The sequence below is a fragment of the Arachis duranensis genome, chromosome 1, assembly GCF_000817695.3.
Source record: "Arachis duranensis cultivar V14167 chromosome 1, aradu.V14167.gnm2.J7QH, whole genome shotgun sequence".
NCBI classification, from domain to species: domain Eukaryota; kingdom Viridiplantae; phylum Streptophyta; class Magnoliopsida; order Fabales; family Fabaceae; genus Arachis; species Arachis duranensis.
Window position 1 is genome coordinate 57,701,647 of NC_029772.3, and position 24,608 is coordinate 57,726,254.

Here is a 24,608-nt window from a genome sequence, read left to right on the forward strand (position 1 = left end):
TGCATCATTTACTTATCTCTGTAAACCCTAGTAACTAGTTTAGTATAAATAGGACTTTTTCTCATTGTATTAGATGTCTTGGTTATTCTGGTTCCCCCTCTGGGGCCAAAACCAATGAACACCATCATCACTTATGTATTTTCAACGGTGGAGTTTCTACATACCATAGATTAAGGTGTGGAGCTCTGCTGTTGGTGCGAAATTTATACCCCACACTTACTAACCGGCAAGTGCACCGGGTCGTACCAAGTAATACCTTACGTGAGTAAGGGTCGATCCTACGAAGATTGATGGATTAAGCAACAATAGTATTTGATAGGATTAGTTAGGCAAGCAGAAAAGAGTGTTTTGGTATTCAAAGAGCATTAAACACAGACAAATAAATAAGTTGGGAATAATATAATGAGAAGATAGTTAAGGTTTTAGAGTTATCTATTTTTCCGGATTAATTTTTATTACTAACTAATTTAATCATGCAAGATATAATTTCATGGCAAACTATATGTGACTAGGGCCTAATTCCTTAGACCTTCATAGTCTCCTCTAAAATTTATTAACTGCCAATTCCTTAGTCAGTTACTTCCAATTAGAGGGTAAAAATCAATTTTCAGTTTATATGCCACAAAAATTCTAATTACCCAAAAATAAGGGGATTATATGTCACGTATCCCATTAAATCCAAATAATTAAAATTTAGGATAAAATGTTTCCAAGCTGTTGTTCAAGTAAAGAGCTTTTCCAAGTTTTACAAGAACTCAATTAGAACATGGATCATACTTCCGTTCCACCCATATTCATAAAATAAAGAGCGAAAACAATTATTGAAATATAAATCAAAGCATGGAATAAATTAGAAAGATCAACGAATTAATCCATTACAAATAGACAGAGCTCCTAACCTTAACAATGGAGGATTAGTTGCTCATGGTTCAGAGAAGAAAAATAAGGGTTCTGGTAACAATCTGATGCCTGTCTAAATGTACGGCGTTTCTATTTATTACTAATCCTAATAGGTTTAAAATCAAAAATTAAAAAATAATAATATCTTTTCCTAAAAGATAAGATTTGAATTTAAATTCGAATTAATTAACAGAATTTCATTTGATGGGTGGGGACCACTTGCTTTGTCCATTCTGCAGCTTCTAATCTGTGTTTTCTGGGCTGGAAAGTTGGTCAGAACAGCCCAAAATTCGTAACCAGCGTCATTTGTATTTTCGCAGATCGCGCATGTAACGCGTCCGCATCATCCACGCGTTCGCGTCATTTGTGCAGATTCCAGTCCACGCGTTCGCATCATTGCAATTTCTCCATTCCGCGCGGTTGCGTGAACCACTCGTCCGCGTCGGTCTTCGCTGGTCATCTCTTTGGTTTCTTCTTTTTCTCTACAGAAACTTCATCAAATCCCTCCGAATGCTACCTAAAATAAATAAATTTGCACAAAACTCAAAATAGCATCCATAGTGGCTAAAATATAATTAATTCTTAATTAAACTCAACAAATTAGATGCAAATTCACTAGGAAAAGATAGATAAGTTGCTCACGCATCACAACACCAAACTTAAACTGTTGCTTGTCCTCAAGAAACCAAAACTAATATAGGCTTATGATGTGAATTTGCATGAGAATGAGAGTTCGATTAAGCTCATGTCTCTTTTTATAGTGGGGTTTATAACTGTAATCTTGGATAGGTTTGGAATCTCACTCTCCTTTGAATTAGAAGAATGTTAATGTCATTCGGAATTAGAATCCGGATAATATTATGAATTCTCTGATCTTTATATTTCAGTTTAATCCTTGAACACAGCAAAATTTACTTTAATTTATTTTTCTTTGGTGCTATACACCTTGAGCCTAGCCGTGACTTTAAATGTTTTGTCTCAAGAGTTACTTGACACAGAAACACCACAAGCACTTAACTGGGGAACTCCCTTTGAGTTCTGATTTTTCTTTCAGTTACTCCCAGACAGTGGTACTCAAAGCCTTTGGCATACTCTGTTAAACGCACTTGGTCTCGACTCTAAGTGTTCTGTCTCAAGGATTACTTGACACAGTCATATGACTAGGAAAACAACTCTTTTGAGCTTTTAATCATGTCTGACCTCCCTAGTCATTGATGCTCAGAGCCTTGGACCTTGCTTTTATTATTATTTATTTATTTATATAATGATTTTTTCTTATGCTATTTCTTTTGCTTCAAGGATTAAATTTTTGTTTATTTCAGAGAAGTCATAATAGTTCTCTAAATTCATGTTCCTTATACATCAACATCCCTTGATTCAAATTCAAGTATGCACTGTTCATATCATACATTCAAAAATCACAGAAAATACCACCACATTTAAGTAAATAAGATTATTCTTAGAATTAAACTCAATTTCTCATGCAATATATCACTTCTTTTTTTTTCTTTTTAGATTCAAGTTCAGTGAGTGGTACATGAAACATCTTTTCAGCATTAAAGAAATTAAAAAAAAAAACTAGTCCTAGAATTCTAACTAATAAAAGATCATGCAACAAACAAAGTAAAATAGCAGAAAACCGGAACATAACATAGAAAAAGAAAGGAGGAATAAAAATGAAAGGAACTCAACCACCTTAGTTATCCTAGCGGTCGCTTTATTTTTCAGGTTGTGCTCCTCCGTGAAGATGATTCGCCTCCCTTTTGGTGCCAGAAAACCAATAAGCGCAGCGTCCAACGAACAATACCAAACTTAAACTGTTGCTTGTCCTCAAGCAACCAAAACTAATATAGGCTTATGATGTGAATTTGCATGAGAATGAGAGTTCGATTAAGCTCATGTCTCTTTTTATAGTGGGGTTTATAACTGTAATCTTGGATAGGTTTGGCATCTCACTCTCATTTGAATCAGAAGAATGTTAATGTCATTCGGAATTAGAATCCGGATAATATTATGAATTCTCTGATCTTTATATTTCAGTTTAATCCTTGAACACAGCAACATTTACTTTAATTTATTTTTATTTGGTGCTTTGCACATTTAGCCTAGCCGTGACTTTAAATGTTTTGTCTCAAGAGTTACTTGACACAGAAACACCACAAGCACTTAACTGGGGAACTCCCTTTGAGTTCTGATTTTTCTTTCAGTTACTCCCAGACAGTGGTACTCAAAGCCTTTGGCATACTCTGTTAAACGCACTTGGTCTCGACTCTAAGTGTTCTATCTCAAGGATTACTTGACACAGTCACACCACAAGCATATGACTAGGGAAACAACTCTTTTGAGCTTTTAATCATGTTTGACCTCCCTAGTCATTGATGCTCAAAGCCTTGGACCTTGCTTTTATTATTATTTATTTATTTATATAATAATTTTTTCTTTTGCTGTTTCTTTTGCTTCAAGGATTAAATTTTTGTTTATTTCAGAGAAGTCATAATAATTCTCTAAATTCCTGTTCCTTATACATCAACATCACTTGATTCAAATTCAAATATGCACTGTTCATATCATGCATTCAAAAATCACAGAAAATACCACCACATTTAAGTAAATAAGATTATTCTTAGAATTAAACTCAATTTCTCATGCAATACATCACTTCTTTTTTTTTCTTTTTAGATTCAAGTTCAGTGAGTGGTACATGAAACATCTTTTTAGCATTAAAGAAATTAAAAAAAACTAGTCCTAGAATTCTAACTAATAAAAGATCATGCAACAAACAAAGTAAAATAGCAGAAAACCGGAACATAACATAGAAAAAGAAAGGAGGAATAAAAATGAAAGGAACTCAACCACCTTAGTTATCCTAGCAGTCGCTTTATTTTTCAGGTTGTGCTCCTCCGTGAAGATGATTCGCCTCCCTTTTGGTGCTAGAAAACTAATAAGCGCAGCGTCCAACGACACCAAACTTAAAGGTTTGCTTGTCCTCAAGCAAATAGGAACTAAAAATAGAAGAGACAAATATTATGAGGAGAGAAAAATAAAAGGATAAAAGAATAAGAGAGAATTAGGATTGGGAGAGAGAGAGAAAGAAAACTGAGCGGCGCAAGCGACGCGACCGCGTGGGGCACGCGTCCGCGTGCCCTGGGTTTTGTGCGATTCGCGCGACTTTCTGTTCACTTGGCTTGGGAGCCAATTATTCATACGACGCGTTCGCGTCATGCACGCGTCCGCGTGGATGGCCAAATGTTCAATTGACGCGGTCGCGTCAGGGACGCGTCTGCGTGACCAAATTTGTGCTTCTAGCACACTTCCTACCCTAAGCCTGCACAACTCTCTGTCCAAACACTCTTTTACGTCGAATTTGCAGGTCACGCGTTCGCGTCAGTGACACGTTCGCGTGAATGGCGAAAATCACAAACAACGCGAACGCGTGGAGTACGCGACCGCGTGGGATCGTTTGTGCGAAATGCTCCATTCCTGTGCCACTCCCGTGCAACTCTCTGTCAAATAACATTTTTTTCACGCACACATAAGTGACGCGTCCGCGTCAATGACGCTATCGCGTCTTGTGCCCTTTTTTTATGTTTGGTTCCTGGGAGAACATAGCTGCATGATCAGAAAATTAGTAAGAACTCAATAAAAATAAAATAACTAAGAGAAATTACCACGAAAAATAGTGAAGGATACGAAATTATCGGGTTGCCTCCCGACAAGCGCTTCTTTAACGTCACTAGCTTGATGATCAGTTCTGCTAGTTCAGCAGATGAGTGGACCTCTGGCGGTCAATCTCGCCTCCAAGATAGTGCTTCAACCTTTGGCCATTCACGATAAATTTCCTGTCAGAATTTTCTTCCTGTATTTCCACATGACCATATGGTGAGGTTCTGGTAACCACAAACGGTCCTGACCACCGGGATTTCAGCTTCCCGGGAAAGAATTTGAGCCTTGAATTATACAGAAGCACTCTTTGTCCTGGCTCAAAGACTCTGATGGCAATCTTCTTATCATGCAGTAGCTTGGTTCTCTCCTTATAGAGCTTGGCATTCTCATAGGCTGAATATCTGAATTCATCAAGCTCATTCAACTGAAGCATCCGCTTAATTCCTGCAGCTTCTGAATCAAGATTCAGATACTTAATTGCCCAATAAGCCTTGTGCTCCAACTCAACTGGCAAGTGACAGGCTTTGCCATAGACTAACTGATATGGGGACATGCCAATTGGAGTCTTGTATACTATCTGGTATGCCCAGAGAGCATTCCTTGGGACACCAAACCGGCTAAAGATATATCTCTGAAGAAAGCTCATTACCACTTTGGCATCATTGGTGGGCAAAGCTATGGCTTCCACCCACTTAGACACATAGTCAACTGCCACTAGAATATAGTTGTTTGAATGTGAGGGTGGGAAAGGTCCTATGAAAGCAATACCCCACACATCAAACAACTCAACCTCAAGAATCCCCTACTGTGGCATTTCATGGTTTGCAAGGAGATTTGCAGCTTTTTCACATCTGCCACAGTGCTTCACAAATGCTCTTGAGTCTTTAAAGAGAGTCGGCCAGTAAAACCCGCTCTGAAGGACTTTTGTAGCTGTCCTTTCACCACCAAAGTGGCCTCCATAATCAGACCCATGACAGTGCCAAAGAATCTGCTGCTTTTCCTCATCCGGGACACATCTCCGGATTATTCCATCCGAGCATCTTTTAAAAAGGTATGGTTCTTCCCAAATGTAGTACTTTGCATCAGTCAATAGCTTCTTCACTTGTTGTCTACTGTACTGCCTTGGGATAAAATTCATGGCTTTATAGTTTGCAATGTCTACAAACTATGGTGCCTGTTGAATGAGGAACAACTGCTCATCTGGAAACGTCTCAGTCACAGCTGTGGGTGGTTGCACTCCTGCTTCAGGCTCAATTCTGGAAAGATGGTCGGCTACTTGATTTTCTGACCCTTTCCTGTCTTTTTATCTCAATATCAAACTCCTGAAGGAGCAACACCCATCTGATTAATCTTGGTTTAGAATCCTGTTTGGTTAGAAGGTACTTTAAAGCAGCATGATCAGTATAAATAATAACCTTAGAACCAAGTAAATAGGACCTAAACTTATCAACAGCATACACAACAGCTAATAATTCCTTTTTGTAGTTATGTAATTCTTTTGGGCATCATTCAACACACGACTGGCATAGTAAATGACATGTACAAGCTTACCATGCCTCTGTCCTAAAACAGCTCCTATAGCAAAGTCACTAGCATCATACATTAATTCAAATGGTAGATCCCAGTCAGGGGGAGCTATAATGGGAGCAGAGGTAAGGTTTGCTTTTAGAGTTTCAAAAGCATGCAGACAATCAGAATCAAAGACAAAAGGAACATCAACCAACATGTTGCTCAATGGTTTAGCAATTTTAGAAAAATCCTTTATAAATCTTCTATAAAATCCTGCATGACCCAACAAAACTCCTAATTGCCTTAACATTAGTTGGTGGTGGTAATTTTTTAATTACCTCCACCTTTGCTCTATCAACCTCAATCCCCTTACTTGAAATCCGATGTCCAAAAACAATGCCTTCTGTAACCATAAAATGACATTTTTCCCAATTTAAAACAAGGTTTGATTCTTGACACCGTTTCAAGACAAGAGATAAATGCTTAAGGCAGGATTCAAAAGAATTACCAAAAACAGAAAAGTCATCCATAAATATCTCAATAAACTTCTCAACCATATCAGAAAAAATTGAAAGCATACACCTCTGAAAAGTTGCTGGAGCATTGCAAAGTCCAAATGGCATTCTCCTGTAGGCAAATACTCCAAAGGGATATGTGAATGCTGTCTTCTCTTGATCTTGAGGGTCCACTGCAATTTGATTATATCCAGAATATCCATCTAGAAAACAATAAAAAGCATGACCAGCTAACCTCTCAAGCATCTGATCAATGAAAGGGAGGGGAAATGATCCTTCATTGTAGCAGTGTTGAGCCTCCTATAATCTATGCACATTCTCCATCCTGTGACTGTTCTTGTAGGAATAAGCTCATTCTTTTCATTCTTGATCACTGTCATCCTGCCTTTCTTGGGAACTACCTGCACAGGACTTACCCAAGGACTGTCAGAAATAGGGTAAATAATACCTGCTTCCCATAGTTTTATTACCCCTTTTTGGACCACTTTTTTCATAGTTGGATTGAGTCTCCTTTGTGGTTGCACAACTGGTTTGGCATCATCTTCAAGAAGAATCTTGTGCATACACTTAGCTGGACTAATCCCCTTCAAGTCACTAATGGTCCACCCAAGAGCCATTTTATGACTCTTGAGCACTGAAACAAGCGCCTCTTCCTCTTCAGGTTTCAGAGAAGAGCTAATAATCACGGATATGAATCATTTTCACCCAAGAACACATATTTCAGAAAAGGAGGTAAGGATTTGAGCTCAAGCTTGGGGACTTCCTCCTCTGCTTTGGGCGTGTAGACCATAGCCTTCCGGGGTGGTGGTTTATCAATTTCAACTAATTCATATTCAGAGATAGGATCCAGAATGTCATCCAGCACCTCAGCTTTCAGTACCTCTTGAACAAGTGGTTCAATAATATCTATTTTCATACACCCTTCAGAATCATTAGGGTGCTTGAGAGCTTCAAAAACATGAAGGACCACCTGTTCTTCATTGACTCTCAGAGTCAATTCACCATTTTGTACATCAATCAAAGCTCTACCTGTAGCTAAAAAGGGTCTACCAAGTATAATAGAGGATTTTACCTCCTCTTCCATGTCTAATATAACAAAATCAACAGGAAAGATGAATGGTCCTACTTTAACAAGTAAATCCTCAACAACGCCCACACGTAATTTAATAGAAAGGTTAGCAAGTTGAAGAGAAATACGAGTGGGTTTTACCTCCTCAATTTGAAGCTTTTTCATCACTGAAAGTGGCATGAGATTGATGCTGGCTCCAAGGTCACATAAAGCTCTCTGAATGGTGACATCTCCAATGGTGCAAGGAATGACAAAGCTCCCTGGATCTGGCATCTTCTCAGGAAGGTTGTGTTGAATAATGGCACTGCATTCCTTGGTTAACACTACTGTTTCTTGTTCCTTCCAGTTCCTCTTGTGGGTCGACAATTCTTTCATAAATTTAGCATAGAGAGGCATTTGCTCCAGAGCATCTGCAAAGGGAATGTTGATCTGTAGCTTCTTGAACACATCTAAAAATTTAGAGAATTGTTTTTCCTTGGAAGCCTTCTGAAATCTCTAAGGATATGGCATTTTTTGCTTGTATTCAAGAGCCTTTGGTAATGTAGGATATGTGTCTAGAGAGTTAGGGAATGGGTTGTTTGCACGCTTTGTAGGGGCGTGCTCCACTTCTTCCTTTTTCTCCTCTGGAGCTTTCTTTTCAACTAGCTCTTCATTAGCCCTTGTCTCAGAGCCAGCTGTTTTACCACTTCTCAATTGAATCACCTTGCAGTCTTCTCTTGGGTTCACCATTGTATCACTTAGAAATGTACTTGCAGACCTTTCAGGTATTTGCTTGCTTAGCTGGCCCATTTGCACTTCCAGGTTTCTGATGGAGGCTCTTGTTTCCTGCATAAAACTCCTCATTATCTTCCAATTCGAATCTTCCTTGGATTTAGAGTTGGCCTGCTGAGGCTGAGGTTGGCGGTTATTGTAATTGTTCTGTTGGAAGCCGCCTTGAGAATTATTGTTGAAATTTTGAGGTCTCTGAGGTTGGTCTCTCCATCCAAAATTTTGGGTGATTTCTCCAACCTTGATTGTATGTCTGAGAATAGGGATCATTGTTGGGATTTCTAGTAGAACTCCCCATGTAATTGACCTGTTCAGAAGAGGCTTGAGTATAATCATAGTTATCATTCTGCACAAAATTACCTGTCATGTCATACGAGGCTTTTTTAGGGGAATTTCGGGTGTTGATAGCTGAGACTTGCATGCCACCCATCTGTTGAGTAAGAAGATTTATTTGTTGAGACATAAGTTTGTTCTGAGCAAGAATAGCATTAAGAGTTTCCACTTCCATGACACCCTTCTTCTAAGGAGCCTCAGAGTTCACAGGATTCCTGTTAGAGGAGTATAAATATTGGTTGCTAGCAACTAATTCAATAAGCTCAATAGTCTCCTCCGATGTCTTCTTCTTGTGCAATGAACCTCCTGCAGAATTATCTAAGCACATTTTGGACATTTCACCCAAGCCTTCATAAAATATGTCTATTTGTGTCCATTTGGAGAACATGTCTGGAGGGCATTGCCTAATTAGTAGCTTGTATCTCTCCCAAGCTTCATAGAGAGTCTCACCATCCTTCTGTCTGAAAGGTCTGAACTTCCATCCTAAGCTTAGTCAGCTTCTTTGGTGGGAAAAATTTTGTGAAAAACTCAGTAACCACCTTGTTCCAAGTATCCAAACTGTCCTTTGGTTGAGAATCTAGCCATAGTTTTGCTCCATCCCTCAGAGCAAACGGGAAGAGCACGAGTTTGTACACCTCTGGGTTTACTCCATTTGTTTTCACGGTGTCACAAATTTGCAGAAAACTAGAAATAAACTGATTTGGGTCTTCGTGGGGAAGCCATGATACTGACAGTTTTGTTGCACCAGGGTGACCAATTGAGGCTTCAACTCAAAGTTGTTCGCAGCAATAGGGGGCACCACAATGCTTTTTCCATAAAGATCCGCAATAGGGGTAGAATAAGAGCCAAGCACTCTCCTTTGTTGATCATCCCCATTTGGATTTGCCATATTGACATTAGCATTATTATTGAGATCCATAGTGGATTCTGTAGCCTTGTAAAGTCTTGCTTGTTGTAAACGCTGCCTGAAAGTCCTTTCAGGTTCAGGATCAAAGTCTAAGAGATGTTCTTTGTCTTTGTTCCTGCGCATAAACAACCAGAAAACAAGAAAGAATGGGAATCTCTACGTCAGAGTGTAGAGAATTCCCAGTGAGGTAACCTGTATAAAGAGATAAAATATTGAATAAAATAAATAGAAGGAAAATAATAATTAGGTAACACCAAACTTAATTTCAGAAATTAAGAACAATATTAGTGCTATTTATTTAAAATTTTTATTTTTGTTTTATTATTATTTTTTTTGAGATATAAATAAACTAAAACTAATAAAATATAGAACGAGAGAATAAAACAATGGAAGTAAACAAAAACAAAAATAAAAGAAAGTAAAAATAGAAAGAAATAAAATTGAAATAATAAAATAAAAATAAAAACAAATGAACTAAGAAAAAAAGAAAGAAAGATCAAAGCAAAAGGACGTAAGTGAAACAGGGGGACGAACGAACTGTACGGGAAATAAACTAAAAAAATTAGAAAATAAAAAATTAATAATAATAAAATAGAACTAATTAAAATTAAAACGCCTAATCTAAGCAATCAAACAACTAATAGTTGTTAATCAAAGTCAATCCCCGGCAACAGTGCCAAAAACTTGGTGCAGAATATATAACCCACACTTACTAACCGGCAAGTGCACCGGGTCGTACCAAGTAATACCTTACGTGAGTAAGGGTCAATCCCACGAAGATTGATGAATTAAGCAACAATAGTATTTGATAGGATTAGTTAGGCAAGCAGAAAAGAGTGTTTTGGTATTCAAAGAGCATTAAACACAGACAAATAAATAAGTTGGGAATAATATAATGAGGAGATAGTTAAGGTTTCAGAGTTATCTATTTTTCCGGATTAATTTTTATTACTAACTAATTTAATCATGCAAGATATAATTTCATGGCAAACTATATGTGACTAGGCCCGAATTCCTTAGACCTTCCTAGTCTCCTCTAAAATTTATTAACTGCCAATTCCTTAGTCAGTTACTTCCAATTAGAGGGTAAAAATCAATTTTCAGTTTATATGCCACAAAAATTCTAATTACCCAAAAATAAGGGGATTATATGTCACGTATCCCATTAAATCCAAATAATCAAAATTTAGGATAAAATGTTTCCAAGATGTTGTTCAAGTAAAGAGCTTTTTCAAGTTTTACAAGAACTCAATTAGAACATGGGTCATACTTCCGTTCCACCCATATTCATAAAATAAAGAGCGAAAACAATTATTGAAATATAAATCAAAGCATGGAATATATTAGAAAGATCAAACAAATTAATCCATTACAAATAGATAGAGCTCCTAACCTTAACAATGGAGGATTAGTTGCTCATGGTTCAGAGAAGAAAAATAAGGGTTCTGGTAACAATCTGATGCCTGTCTAAATGTACAGCGTTTCTATTTATTACTAATCCTAATAGGTTTAAAATCAAAAATTAAAAAATAATAATAATCTTTTCCTAAAAGATAAGATTTGAATTTAAATTCAAATTAATTAACAGAATTTCAGTTGATGGGTGGGGACCACTTGCTTTGTCCATTCTGCAGCTTCTAATCTGTGTTTTCTGGGCTGGAAAGTGGGTCAGAACAGCCCAAAATTCGTAACCAGCGTCATTTGTATTTTTGCAGATCACGCATGTGATGCATCCGCGTCATCCACGCGTTCCGTCATTTGTGCAGATTCCAGTCCACGCGTTCGCGTCATTGCAATTTCTCCATTCCGCGCGGTCGCGTGAGCCACGCGTCCGCGTCGGTCTTCGCTGGTCATCTCTTTGGTTTCTTCTTTTTCTCTGCAGAGACTTCATCAAATCCCTCCGAATGCTACCTAAAATAAATAAATTTGCACAAAACTCAAAATAGCATCCATAGTGGCTAAAATATAATTAATTCTTAATTAAACTCAACAAATTAGATGCAAATTCACTAGAAAAAGATAGATAAGATGCTCACGCATCAGCTGTTCCTCAAGTATTAATGCAAAGTACTATTGTTCTTTTATTCAATTTATGCTTATTCTTATTCTAAGATATTCATTCGTACCCAAGAACATGATGAATGTGATGATTATGTGACGCACATCACCATTCTCAACCTATGAATGCGTGCATGACAACCACTTCGTTTTACATTAAAACAAGCTTGAATATATATCTCTTGGATTCCTAGTCCACGACGCATGGTTGCTCTCCTGACAACAGAGCCTTCCATTCCGTGAGATCAGAGTCTTTGTGGTATAAGCAAGAATTAATTGGCAGCATTCTTGAGATCCGGAAAGTCTAAACCTTGTCTGTGGTATTCTGAGTAGGATCTGGGATGGAATGACTGTGATGAGCTTCAAACTCATGACTGTTGGGCGTAGTGACAGACGCAAAAGGATCATTGGATCTTATTCCGACACAAGTGAGAACCGACAGAGGATTAGCCCTACGTAACTCGTAGCTGGACCATTTTCACTGAGAGGAGGGACGGTAGCCATTGACAATGGTGATCCCCCTACATACAACTTGCCATGGAAAGGAGTATGAATGATTGAATGAAGACAGTAGAAAAGCGGAGATCCAGAAGGAATAACGCATCTCCATACGCTTATCTGAAATTCCCACCAATGAATTACATAAGTATCTCTATCTTTATTTCATGTTTATTTATCTTTCAATTATCAAAACTCCATAACCATTTGAATCCGCCTGACTGAGATTTACAAGATGACCATAGCTTGCTTCAAGCCAACAATCTCTGTGGGATCGACCCTTACTCACGTAAGGTTTATTACTTGGACGACCCAGTGTACTTGCTGGTTAGTTGTACGAAGTTGTGAAAAAGAGTTGAGATTACAATTGTGTGTACCAAGTTGTTCGCGCCATTGAGATCACAATTTCGTGCACCAAGTTTTTGGCGCCGTTGCCGGGGATTGTTCGAGTTTGGACAACTGACGGTTCATCTTGTTGCATAGATTAGGTAATTTTCTTCTTTTTTTTCAACCTTTATTTTATTTTCAAAAAGTTTTCAAAATTTTTTCTTTGTTTTCGTTTTTCCAAAAAGATATTTTCGAAAAATCCAAAAAAATAAATAAAATCAAAAAAACAAAAAAATATATTTTGTGTTTCTTGTTTGAGTCTAGAGTCATGTTTTGAGTTTGGCGTCAATTGCATTTTTAATTTTTCAAAAAAAATTTCGAAAACTCATGCATGGTGTTCTTCATGATCTTCAAGTTGTTCTTGGTAAGTCTTCTTGTTTGATCTTTATATTTTATTGTTTTGTGCCTTTTCTTATTTTTTCATATGCATTTTAGAATTATTAGAGTCTAAACATTGAAAATTTCTAAGTTTGGTGTCTTGCATATTTTTCTTTTCTTGAAAATTTTTCAAAAATAAGTTCCTGATGTTCATCATGATCTTCAAAGTGTTCTTGGTATTCATCTTGACATTCATAGTGTTCTTGCATGCATCTTTTGTTTTAATCCAAAATTTTTATATGTTGAGTCATTTTGTGGTTTTTCCTCTTTCCTAATTAAATTAAAAAAAATAAAAAAATATCTTTTCCTTATTTCACTCATAAATTTTGAAATCGTTGGGTTGACTTAGTCAAAGATTTTTAAAATAAGTTGTTCTTGTTAGTCAAGTCAAGATTTCAATTTCAAAAATTTATCTTTTTCAAAATCAAATCTTTTTCATTTTTTTCCTTTGTTTTTCGAAAATTTTCAAAAATCATTTTCAAAATCTTTTTCCTATTTTTACATCAAATTTTTCGAAATTAATACTAACAATTAATGTTTTGATTCAAAAATTTCAAGTTTGTTACTTTCTTGTTAAGAAAGATTCAAACTTTAAATTTTAGAATCATATCTTTTAATTTCTTGTGAGTCAAGTCATTAATTCTAATTTTAAAAATTAAATCTTTTTCAAAATAAATTTCAATCATATCTTTTCAATCATATATTTTCAAACATATCTTTTTCAAATCATATCTTTTTCAAACTTTAATTTCAAAATATCTTTTTCTAACTTCTTATCTTTTCAAAATTAATTTCAAAATCTTTTTCAAAACCACCTAACTAATTTTCTCTCTCTAATTTTCAAAGACTCCTCACCCTTTTTCAAAATTTTTTTAATTAACTAATTGTTTCAAATTTTAGTTTTAATTTTATTTCTTTTCTTAATTTTCGAATTCTAACTAAATTTAAAATAAAAACAAAAATATTTTCCTTTTCCTTTTAATTATTTTCGAAAACTCTCTCTCATCTTCTTCTATTTATTTATTTAATCACTAACACTCTTCTCTTTTTCTTATAATTCGAACCCTCTCTCCCTCTCTGTGTTCGAATGATTCTTCTCTTCTCTTTACATCATTCTTCAATTCTTTTCTTCTTCTACTCACATAAAGGAATCTCTATACTGTGACATAGAGGATTTCTCTTCTTTTCTGTTCTCTTCTTTTTCATATGAGCAGGAGCAAGGACAAGGACATTCTTGTTGAAGCAGATCCTGAACTTGAAAGGACTCTGAAGAAGAAGCTAAGAGAAGCTAAAGCACAACAATCCAGAGAAAACCTTACAGAGAATCTCGAAAAAGAAGTAATGGCCGAACCCAACAACAATGCAAGGAAGATGCTTGGTGACTTCACTGCACCAAATTCCAACTTCCATGGAAGAAGCATCTCAATCCCTGCCATTGGAGCAAACAATTTTGAGCTAAAACTCAATTAGTTTCTCTGATGCAACAGAATTGTAAGTTTCATGGACTTTCATCAGAATATCCTTTTCAATTCTTAACTGAATTCTTGCAAATCTGTGATACTGTTAAGACCAATGGAGTTGATTCCGAGGTCTATAAGCTTATGCTTTTCCCTTTTGTTGTAAGAGACAGAGCTAGAATATGGTTGGACTCTCAACCTAGAGATAGCCTAAACTCTTGGGATAAGCTGGTCACAGATTTCTTAGCCAAATTCCTTCCTCCTCAAAAGCTGAGCAACCTTAGAGTGGATGTTCAAACCTTCAGGCAGAAAGAAGGTGAATCCCTCTATGAAGCTTGGGAAAGATACAAGCAACTGACCAAAAAGTGTCCTTCTGACATGCTCTCAGAATGGACCATCCTGGATATATTCTATGATGGTATGTCTGAATTGTCTAAGATGTCATTGGACCATTCTGCAGGTGGATCTATTCACCTGAAGAAAACACCTGCAGAAGCTCAGGAACTCATTGAAATGGTTGTAAATAACCAGCTCATGTACACCTCTGAAAGGAATCTTGTGAATAATGGGACACCTCAGAGGAAGGGAGCTCTTGAAATTGATGATCTAAATGCCATATTGGCTCAGAACAAAATGTTGGCTCAACAAGTCAATATGATTTCTCAGAGTCTGAATGAATTGCAAAATGCATCCAACAGTACTAAAGAAACATCTTCTGAAGAAGAAGCTTATGATCTTGAGAACCCTGCAATGGCAGAGGTGAATTACATGGGTGAAGCCTATGGAAACACCTATAATCCCTCATGGAGAAATCATCCAAATTTCTCATGGAAGGATCAACAAAAGCCTCAACAAGGCTTTAACAATAATAATGGTAGAAGAAACAGGTTTAGCAATGACAAGCCTTTTTCATCATCCTCTCAGCAACAGACAGAGAATTCTGAGCAGAACCCATCTACCTTAGCAAATATAGTCTCTGATCTATCTAAGGCCACTCTCAGTTTCATGAATTAAACAAGGTCCTCCATCAAAAACTTGGAGGCACAAGTGGGCCAGCTGAGTAAAAGAGTCACTGAAACTCCTCCTACTACTCTCCTAAGCAATACAGAAGAGAATCCAAAAAGAGAGTGCAAGGCCATAACCTTACTTGGTATGACCGAACCTAGAAAGGAGGAGGAGGACGTGAATCCCAGTGAGGAAGACCTCATGGGACGTCCTCTGGACAAAAAGGAGTTTCCAATTGAAGAACCTAAGAAATCTGAGGCTCATCTAGAGACCATAGAGATTCCATTGAACCTACTTCTACCATTCATGAGCTCTGACAACTGTTCTTCCTCTAAAAAGGATGAAGATATTACTGAAGAGCAAGTTGCTAAGTACCTCGGAGCAATCATGAAGCTGAATGCCAAGTTATTTGGTAATGAGACTTGGGAGGATGAACCCCTCTTACTCACCAATGAACTGAATAACTTGATGAGGCAAACATTACTCAAAAGAAACAGGATTTCGGAAGGTTTTTAATACCCTGTACCATAGGCACCATGACCTTTGAGAAGGCTTTGTGTGACCTGGGGTCAAGCATAAACCTCATGCCACTCTCTGTAATAGAGAAACTGGAAATCTTTGAGGTTCAAGCTGCAAGAATCTCACTAGAGATGGCAGACAAATCAAGGAAACAAGCTTATGGACTAGTAGAGGATGTGCTAGTGAAGGTTGAAGGCTTTTACATCCCTGCTGATTTTATAATCCTAGACACTGGGAAGGATGAGGATGAATCCATCATCCTTGGCAGACCTTTCCTAGCCACAGCAAAAGCTGTGATTGATGTTGACAGAGGAGAGTTGGTCCTTCAATTGAATGAAGACTACCTTGTGTTCAAGACTCAAGGTTCTCCTTCTGTACACATGGAGAAGAAGCATGAAAAACTTCTCTCAATACAGAGTCAAACAAAGCCCCCACATTCAAACTCTAAGTTTTGTGTTGGGAGGCCATAGCCAAACTCTAAGTTTGGTGTTGAGAGGCCACAACCAAACTCTAATTTTGGTGTTGAGAGGCCCCAACCATGCTCTGAATATCTGTGAGGCTCCATGAGAGCCCATAGTCAAGCTATTGACATTAAAGAAGTGCTTATTGGGAGGCAACCCAATTTTTATTTATCTATATTATTTTATGTTTTCTTTAGGTTGATGATCATGTGGAGTCACAAAAACAACTGCAAAAATCAAAGCAAATTCAAAAACAGCATTAAAAATAGCACACCCTGGAGGATAAGCTTACTGGCATTTAAATGCCAGTAAGAGTAGCAGAATGGGTGTTAAACGCCCAGTCTGGCACCATTCTGGGTGTTTAACGCCAGAAATGGGCATCAGACTGGCATTTAACGCCAGAAAAGAGCACCAAGCTGGCGTTAAACGCCAGAAACAAGCAATAGCTTGGCGTTAAATGCCAGGAAAGGTACAAAAGCTGGTGTTTAACGCCAGAAACAGGTAGCAGTCTAGCGTTAAATGCCAGAATTGCACTCTAAAGGCATTTTTGCACGCCTAATTGGAGCAGGGATGAGTAGTACTTAACCCCTCAAGATCTGTGGACCCCACAGGATCATCACCTATCCCACCTCTCTCTCTCCCCCTCACACATCTCTATAACACTCTACCCAAAACACCACTCACCTATCAAATCCTATTCTCTTCCCTATATTCTCTTCACTAATCACCTCTATCCCTCTTTCCCAAAAACCCCACCTACCTCACTTTCAATCCCTATAAATACACCTCTTCACTCCTTCCTTTTCACACTTCACAACCACTCTCTTACCCCTTGGCCGAACCTATCTCTCCCTTCATCTCCTCCATTTTCTTCTTCTTCCCCTTCTTTCTTTCTTCTTTTGCTCGAGGACGAGCAAAGCTTTTAAGTTTGGTGTGGTAAAAGCATTGCTTTTTGTTTTTCCATAACCATTTATGGCACCTAAGGCCAGAGAAACCTTTAGAAAGAGGAAAGGGAAGGCAAAAGCTTCCACCTCTGAGTCATCAGAGATGGAAAAATTCATCTCAAAGGTCCATCAAGACCACTTCTATGAAGTTATGGCCAAGAAGAAAGTGATCCCTGAGATTCCTTTCATGGTCAAGAAGAATGAGTATCCGGAGACCTGACATGAGATCCGAAGAAGAGGTTGGGAAGTTCTCACCAACCCCATTCAACAAGACGAAATCTTAATGGTTCAAGAGTTCTATGCCAATGCATGGATCACTAGGAACCATGATCAAAGTATAAACCCGAATTCAAAGAATTGGCTTATAATGGTTTGGGGGAAATACTTAGATTTCAGTCCGAAAAATATAAGGGGGGCGTTCAACTTGCCAATGATGCAAGAAAACGCACGCCCTTACACTAGAAGGGTCAACTTTGATCAAAGATTGGACCAAGTCCTCATGGACATATGTGTGGAAGGAGCTCAATGGAAAAGAGACTCAAGAGGCAAGCCGGTTCAATTGAGAAGACCAGATCTTAAGCCTGTGGCTAGAGGATGGTTGGAGTTCATCCAACGCTCTATCATTCCTACTAGCAACCGATCCAAAATAACTATGGATCGGGCCATCATGATCCATAGTATCATGATTGGGGAGGAAGTAGAAGTTCATGAGATCATACCTCTAGAACTCTACAAGGTGGCTGACAAGTCCTCCACTTTGGCAAGGTTAGCCTTTCCTTATCTCATTTGTCACTTTGACAAGTCCTCCACTTTGTTTTCTGAATGAATGCTTGAACAGTGCATATTTTTTATAGTGAAGTTTATTAATGTTAAAATTATTGGCTCTTGAAAGAATGATGAACAAAGAGAAATGTAATTGATAATCTGAAAAATCATGAAATGGATTCTTGAAGCAAGAAAAATCAGTGAAAAAAAATTTGCAAAAAAAAAGAGAAAGAAAAAAAAGCAAGCAGAGAAAGCCAATAGCCCTTTAAACCAAAAGGCAAGGGTAAAAAGGATCCAAGGCTTTGAGCATTAATGGATAGGAAGGCCCAAGGGAATAAAATCCAGGCCTAAGCGGCTAAATCAAGCTGTCCCTAACCATGTGCTTGTGTCATGAAGGTCCAAGTGAAAAGCTTGAGACTGAGTGGTTAAAGCCGTGATCCAAAGCAAAAGAGTGTGCTTAAGAACTCTGGACACCTCTAATTAGGGACTTTAGCAAAGCTGAGTCACAATCTGAAAAGGTTCACCCAGTTATGTGTCTGTGGCATTTATGTATCCGGTGGTAATACTGGAAAACAAAGTGCTTAGGGCCACGGCCAAGACTCATAAAGTAGCTGTGTTCAAGAATCAACATACTGAACTAGGAGAATCAATAACACTATCTGAAATTCTGAGTTCCTATATATGCCAATCATTCTTAATTTCAAAGGATAAAGTGAGATGCCAAAACTGTTCAGAAGCAAAAAGCTACTAGCCCCACTCATCTAATTGGGACTAAGTTTCATTGATATTGTGAGATTTATTCTATGTTATCTTCTTTTTATCCTAATTTGTTTTCAGTTGCTTGAGGACAAGCAACAATTTAAGTTTGGTGTTGTGATGAGCGGATAATTTATACGCTTTTTGGCATTATTTTTAGATAGTTTTTAGTAGGATCTAGCTACTTTTTAGTATATTTTTATTAGTTTTTAAACAAAATTCACATTTCTGGACTTTCCTATGAGTTTGTGTGTTTTTCTATGATTTCAGGTATTTTCTGCCTGAAATTGAGGGACCTGAGCAAAAATCTGATTCAGAGGCTGAAAAAGGACTGCTGATGCTGTTGGATTCTGACCTCCCTGCACTCAAAATGGATTTTTTGGAGCTACAGAAACCCAAATGATGCGCTCTCAATTGCGTTGGAAAGTCGACATCCTGGGCTTTCCAGCAATATATAATAGTCCATACTTTTCTCGAGTTTTGACAATACAAACTGGCGTTCAAATGCCAACTTCATGCCCTATTCTGGCGTTAAACGCCATAAACAGGATAGAAGCTGCAGTTAAACGCCCAAACTGGCATAAAAACTGGTGTTTAACTCCAAGAAAAGTTTCTACACATGAAAGCTTCAATGCTCAGCCCAATCACACACCAAGTGGGCCCGGAAGTGGATTTCTGCATCATTTACTTATATCTGTAAACCCTAGTAACTAATTTAGTATAAATAGGACTTTTTCTCATTGTATTAGACGTCTTGGTTATTCTGGTTCCCCCTCTGGGCCCAAAACCAATGAACACCATCATCACTTATGTATCTTCAACGGCGAAGTTTCTACACACCATAGATTAAGGTGTGGAGCTTTGCTGTTCCTTGAGTATTAATGCAAAGTATTATTGTTCTTCTATTCAATTTACGCTTATTCTTATTCTAAGATATTCATTCGTACCCAAGAACATGATGAATGTGATGATTATGTGACGCTCATCACCATTCTCAACCTATGAACGCGTGCCTAAAAACCACTCCGTTCTACATAAAAACAAGCTTGAATGTATATCTCTTGGATTCCTGGTCCACGACACATGGTTGCCTCTCCTGACAATAGAGCCTTCCATTCCGTGAGATTAGAGTCTTCGTGGTATAAGCTAGAATCAATTGGCAGCATTCTTGAGATCTAGAAAGTCTAAACCTTGTATGTGGTATTCCGGGTAGGATTTGGGATGGGATGACTGTGACGAGCTTCAAACTCATGACTGTTGGGCGTAGTGACAAACGCAAAAGGATCATTGGATCTTATTCCAACACAAGTGAGAACCGACAAATGATTAGCCCTACGTAACTCATAGCTGGACCATTTTATCTGAGAGGATGGACGGTAGCCATTGACAATGGTGATCCCCTACATACAGCTTGACATAGAAAGGAGTATGAATGATTGAATGAAGATAGTAGGAAAGCAGAGATCCAGAAGGAATAACACATCTCCATATGCTTATCTGAAATTCCCACCAATGAATTACATAAGTATCTCTATCTTTATTTCATGTTTATTTATCTTTTAATTATCAAAACTCCATAACCATTTGAATCTGCCTGACTGAGATTTACAAGATGACCATAGCTTGCTTCAAGCCGACAATCTCCGTGGGATCGACCCTTACTCATGTAAGGTTTATTACTTGGACGACTCAGTGCACTTGTTGGTTAGTTGTGTGAAATTGTGAAAAAGAGTTGAGATTACAATTGTGCGTACTAAGTTGTTGGCGCCATTGAGATCAATCTCACTTCATGAACTCTCACTCTTATTACTACCCTATTTGATTTTCTTCGACTATGAACTATGAATTTTACAGATGAGTTATTGCTCACCGTCCTTTGTGCCTTATCTTTTTGGCTGATTTACCTGCTTTAAAAAAGAAAGAATTTATTTTTTGTGGAAAATCTAGAGTTTCTTGACTAGAACCATTTTTTCAAAATTAAAAAGCTTGTATATCCTATCTTGTTCGTGAGTTATATGCAAATATGACTTATCATGAGGAAAAAATTCATTCCTATGTCAAAGGGTGAGAATTGAACCTAAACAGTGAAACCATCAGTTATGCCCTAGAATATACAGATGTGGGTGTAAGTGCTTATACCTCAGGAAAATGGGATGAAGGATTGGGTATATCATACCAAGATGCTTTGGCTTATGTATGTGAAAATATATCTCTGATTGATGGTCTCACTCCAAATCATAAGGCTCTAGGTCCTTTTTGTGCTCAACTTCACTGCGTTAGGAATCACATTATTCTACCCCAAAGCGGTTCTTATCAAAGAGTTTCATTTTGTGACACATTGGTGTTGTTTGCTATCATTACTAAAATTGAGATTTCATTTGCTTATTTAATGATGAGTGTAAAACCCGCAAAATTAATAAATAATTAGATGATAAATTAATTATTATTTGAAGAAATTAGAGAATTAAATTTTATTAAATTCAAAGAGATAAAAATGTTAAAAATACGAATTTTGGCTCAAAATTGGACCAACGGCCCGAACCGGTTGAATCGGACCCACACGGGCCCAAGGCCCAACCCAATTCACCTTACACTTAATAAATTCAGCCTTCCTTCCCTTTCCTCATATGATTCACGTTAAAAATCAAAAGGCGAGGAGAATAAATTGTGTTGAAATTTTGTTAAATTTTGGTGTTTAGGATCAAATTAGCTTTGTGGGCTTGCTGGTGTAGAACCTATGCACAATTACTCAAGAGGGGGGTGAATTGAGTATTGCAACAACAATTAATCTTTTTACGAAAGTTAAAGACAATATACAAAAAGTGTTATTGTACTAGTATTTTTCCAAGAGCTTAACTCAATTGCTAAGCATTTATAAGGAGCTTTTACTTTCCAATAGACACCAACTCAAATAAATTGATCAAGCTTTTCACCAATCGGACTTAAGCCACTCCTTAAGTACTTACGAAGCTACTTTTCGATCACAATTTATTTGCTCAAAGGTAAAAGACAATAATATTGAAGAGATGAGTTTGGAGAGATGCAAACGCTATTTAGAGTGGTTCGGCACAATCCTTGTCCTACGTCCACTTTCTTTCTCAATCGCAATTGAGAAGTTCCACTATTGCCAAGCTTCAAGGTGCTCGCGCAAAACCTTTTACAATCCGAGTCCTTAGTTTCTAACACCTCACGGTATATAATCACCACTCGTATACTAACCCACTCCACTTAGAGATACCTTCTCTAAAATTTGCCTTGAGTACTTAGTATACCTCTTTGGTATCCTCACCAACTATAGTGTTTATAACTCTTGACTCAACCTTGGAGATCACACTCCAAATTACAAAGTGTACAAGAAAACAATTCTCAAAGAATTATTGAGATGAAATGAGTACTCTCTAGAAGAGTGTATGATTACAAGTTTAGCACTACTGAACCAATTGATATTGCTCTCTCAAATAGTGTATTATAAAAAATGTGTAGAATGAAAGAATATGAACAAGATAGTTTTGAGTGTGTGTTGAGAGATTTAGCAATTGGTTCTTAACAAGAAGTTACCTAAGTCCTAAGACACTATACTTGTCTTCAAATGTTGTGGACTTGAGTTTCTTGTTGTTGTTGTGTTTGCTTTCAACTCTTCATGCTTGTTCATTCAAGTTGTTTGTTGGTTTGTCTTTCATGTCGTTTGTTGGTTTGTCATTCATCAAAACCTACGAATACAAACTTCACATACAAGCAACATGATTTACAATTTCCCCCTTTTTGATAATGACAAACCAATTTTGAGGATATGTATTTATAAATGATTTTGAAAGCAACAAAAATGCACTTTGTTTTATAGAAAGCTTTGGAGAAGACTTCAAAAAATTTTTTTTGCAGGAGTTCCCCCTAAATATGTGCATTTGTTCCTTTAAAGGGCGTTTATCAAAGAAAACGATTTAGATATCAAAGTTTTTGCTTAGCGGAAGTCTTTTTGAAATCATTGTTTCGCAAACTTATTTTTTCTTTTCAAATCCTCAAACTTCTTCTTTTTCAAAAGTTCAAAACTTCAAATATCCTCAAACTTTTCTTCCTATTTCAAAAGTTCAAAACTTCAAATATCCTCAAACTTTTCTTCCCCCTTTTGACATTATCAAAAAGAAGGGAGTTTGAAATGTGTCATAGAAGCATGCATAAAACAATGAATTTTTTTTTTAACTTCAATTTCTCTATTAATCTCAAGGATGAGATATTCCCCCTTTCAAAAAGAATTTGATTTCCTCTTTTTATATATAATAAGCATGCATAATTCCCCCTAAAATATATCAAGACATGCATATTAACTTAAAATAGGGGTACCAAGCCTATTTTGAGTTATTCACCAAATAAGCATACAAGCAGTAATCATTAAACAAAAATATGAAGGAAATATCAAAGTATTTAGACCATAATAGAAATCCTTAGCTTACTAGGAGTTAGTTTAACAATTCAAATAATCAAATAAGCATAAAGCAATAAAAAGATGATGAAAAAGTGGGGTTTTGTTGCTCAAAAATGCCAAATTCACGTGTTTTTGTGTAATTTGGTCGTGTTTGCATCGATGCAATAGGCTTTGCATCGATGCACATAGCACGTCGTGTGCTTTGCATCGATGCAAATCTTGGTTGCATCGATGCAACATGCATCATTTTGCCCAAAATCACCAAATTTTCATCCTTTGGTGGTTCTTTCTTCAATCCTTTGAGTTTCATCATGTATATACTCACTTAAACCATTATGAACTTCAATTTGTTGATCCTCCATTGTTTATAATCTTCAAATTATTCAATCTACCTCAAGATTAATCACTTATTCATCAACTCATAAACCTACAAAACAATGGCTAATTGGATATCTCCAATGCTTAAGTTAGTAAGAGATAAAAAAAAGAAAATAGGCAATATGAATACAATGAATTCAAACAAATCATATTAGATTAGAATCCAAGATACCAAGTTCATTTCGGATGTTAAAAAAAACTTTCTTTACATAAAGGTTTAGTGAAGATGTCTGCTAGTTGTTTACTAGTTTCGACAAATTCAATAACCACATCACCCTTTTCAACATGGTCTCTTATGAAGTGATGTCTAATCTCAATATGCTTGGTTCTTGAATGTTGAACCGGATTCTTGGTTAAATTTATTGCACTAGTATTATCACATTTGATAGGAATGTGATCAAGCATGAGTCCATAATCCATAAGTTGTTATTTCATCCATAAAATTTGGGCGCAACAACTACCGGCGGCTACATACTCGGCTTCGGCGGTAGACAAGGCTACACTTACTTGTTTCTTACTATGCCATGAAACAAGAGAGTTTCCTAGCAAGTGACAAGTGCCGCTAGTGCTTTTCCTATCCAATTTGCAACCGGCAAAATCGGAATCGGAATAACCAATCAAATCACAAGCGGATCCCTTTCGGATACCACAATCCAACACTCAATGTTCCTATGAGATACTTCATAATCCTTTTCACCGCACTTAAGTGAGATTCCTTAGGATTAGCTTGGTATCTCGCACACATGCATACACTAAACATGATAGCTGGCCTACTTGCCGTTAGATAAAGTAATGATCCTATCATGCCTCTATACTTCTTTACATCTAGGCTTTTACCTTGTTCATCTTTGTCAAGGTAGCAAGTAATGCTCATTGGTGTGTCCATTGCCTTAGCATTGTCCATTCCAAATCTTTTGA

At 37.1% G+C, this 24,608-nt stretch overlaps 1 non-coding gene across 1 annotated transcript; it reads left to right on the top strand.

Annotated features, from left to right (window-relative positions):
- The first annotated feature begins 9,140 nt into the window (after positions 1 to 9,140).
- LOC127742607 (small nucleolar RNA R71) lies at positions 9,141 to 9,247 on the top strand. The gene has a single exon (XR_008003954.1). It is a non-coding gene; the product is annotated as a small nucleolar RNA R71 (small nucleolar RNA).
- Positions 9,248 to 24,608: the final 15,361 nt, after the last annotated feature.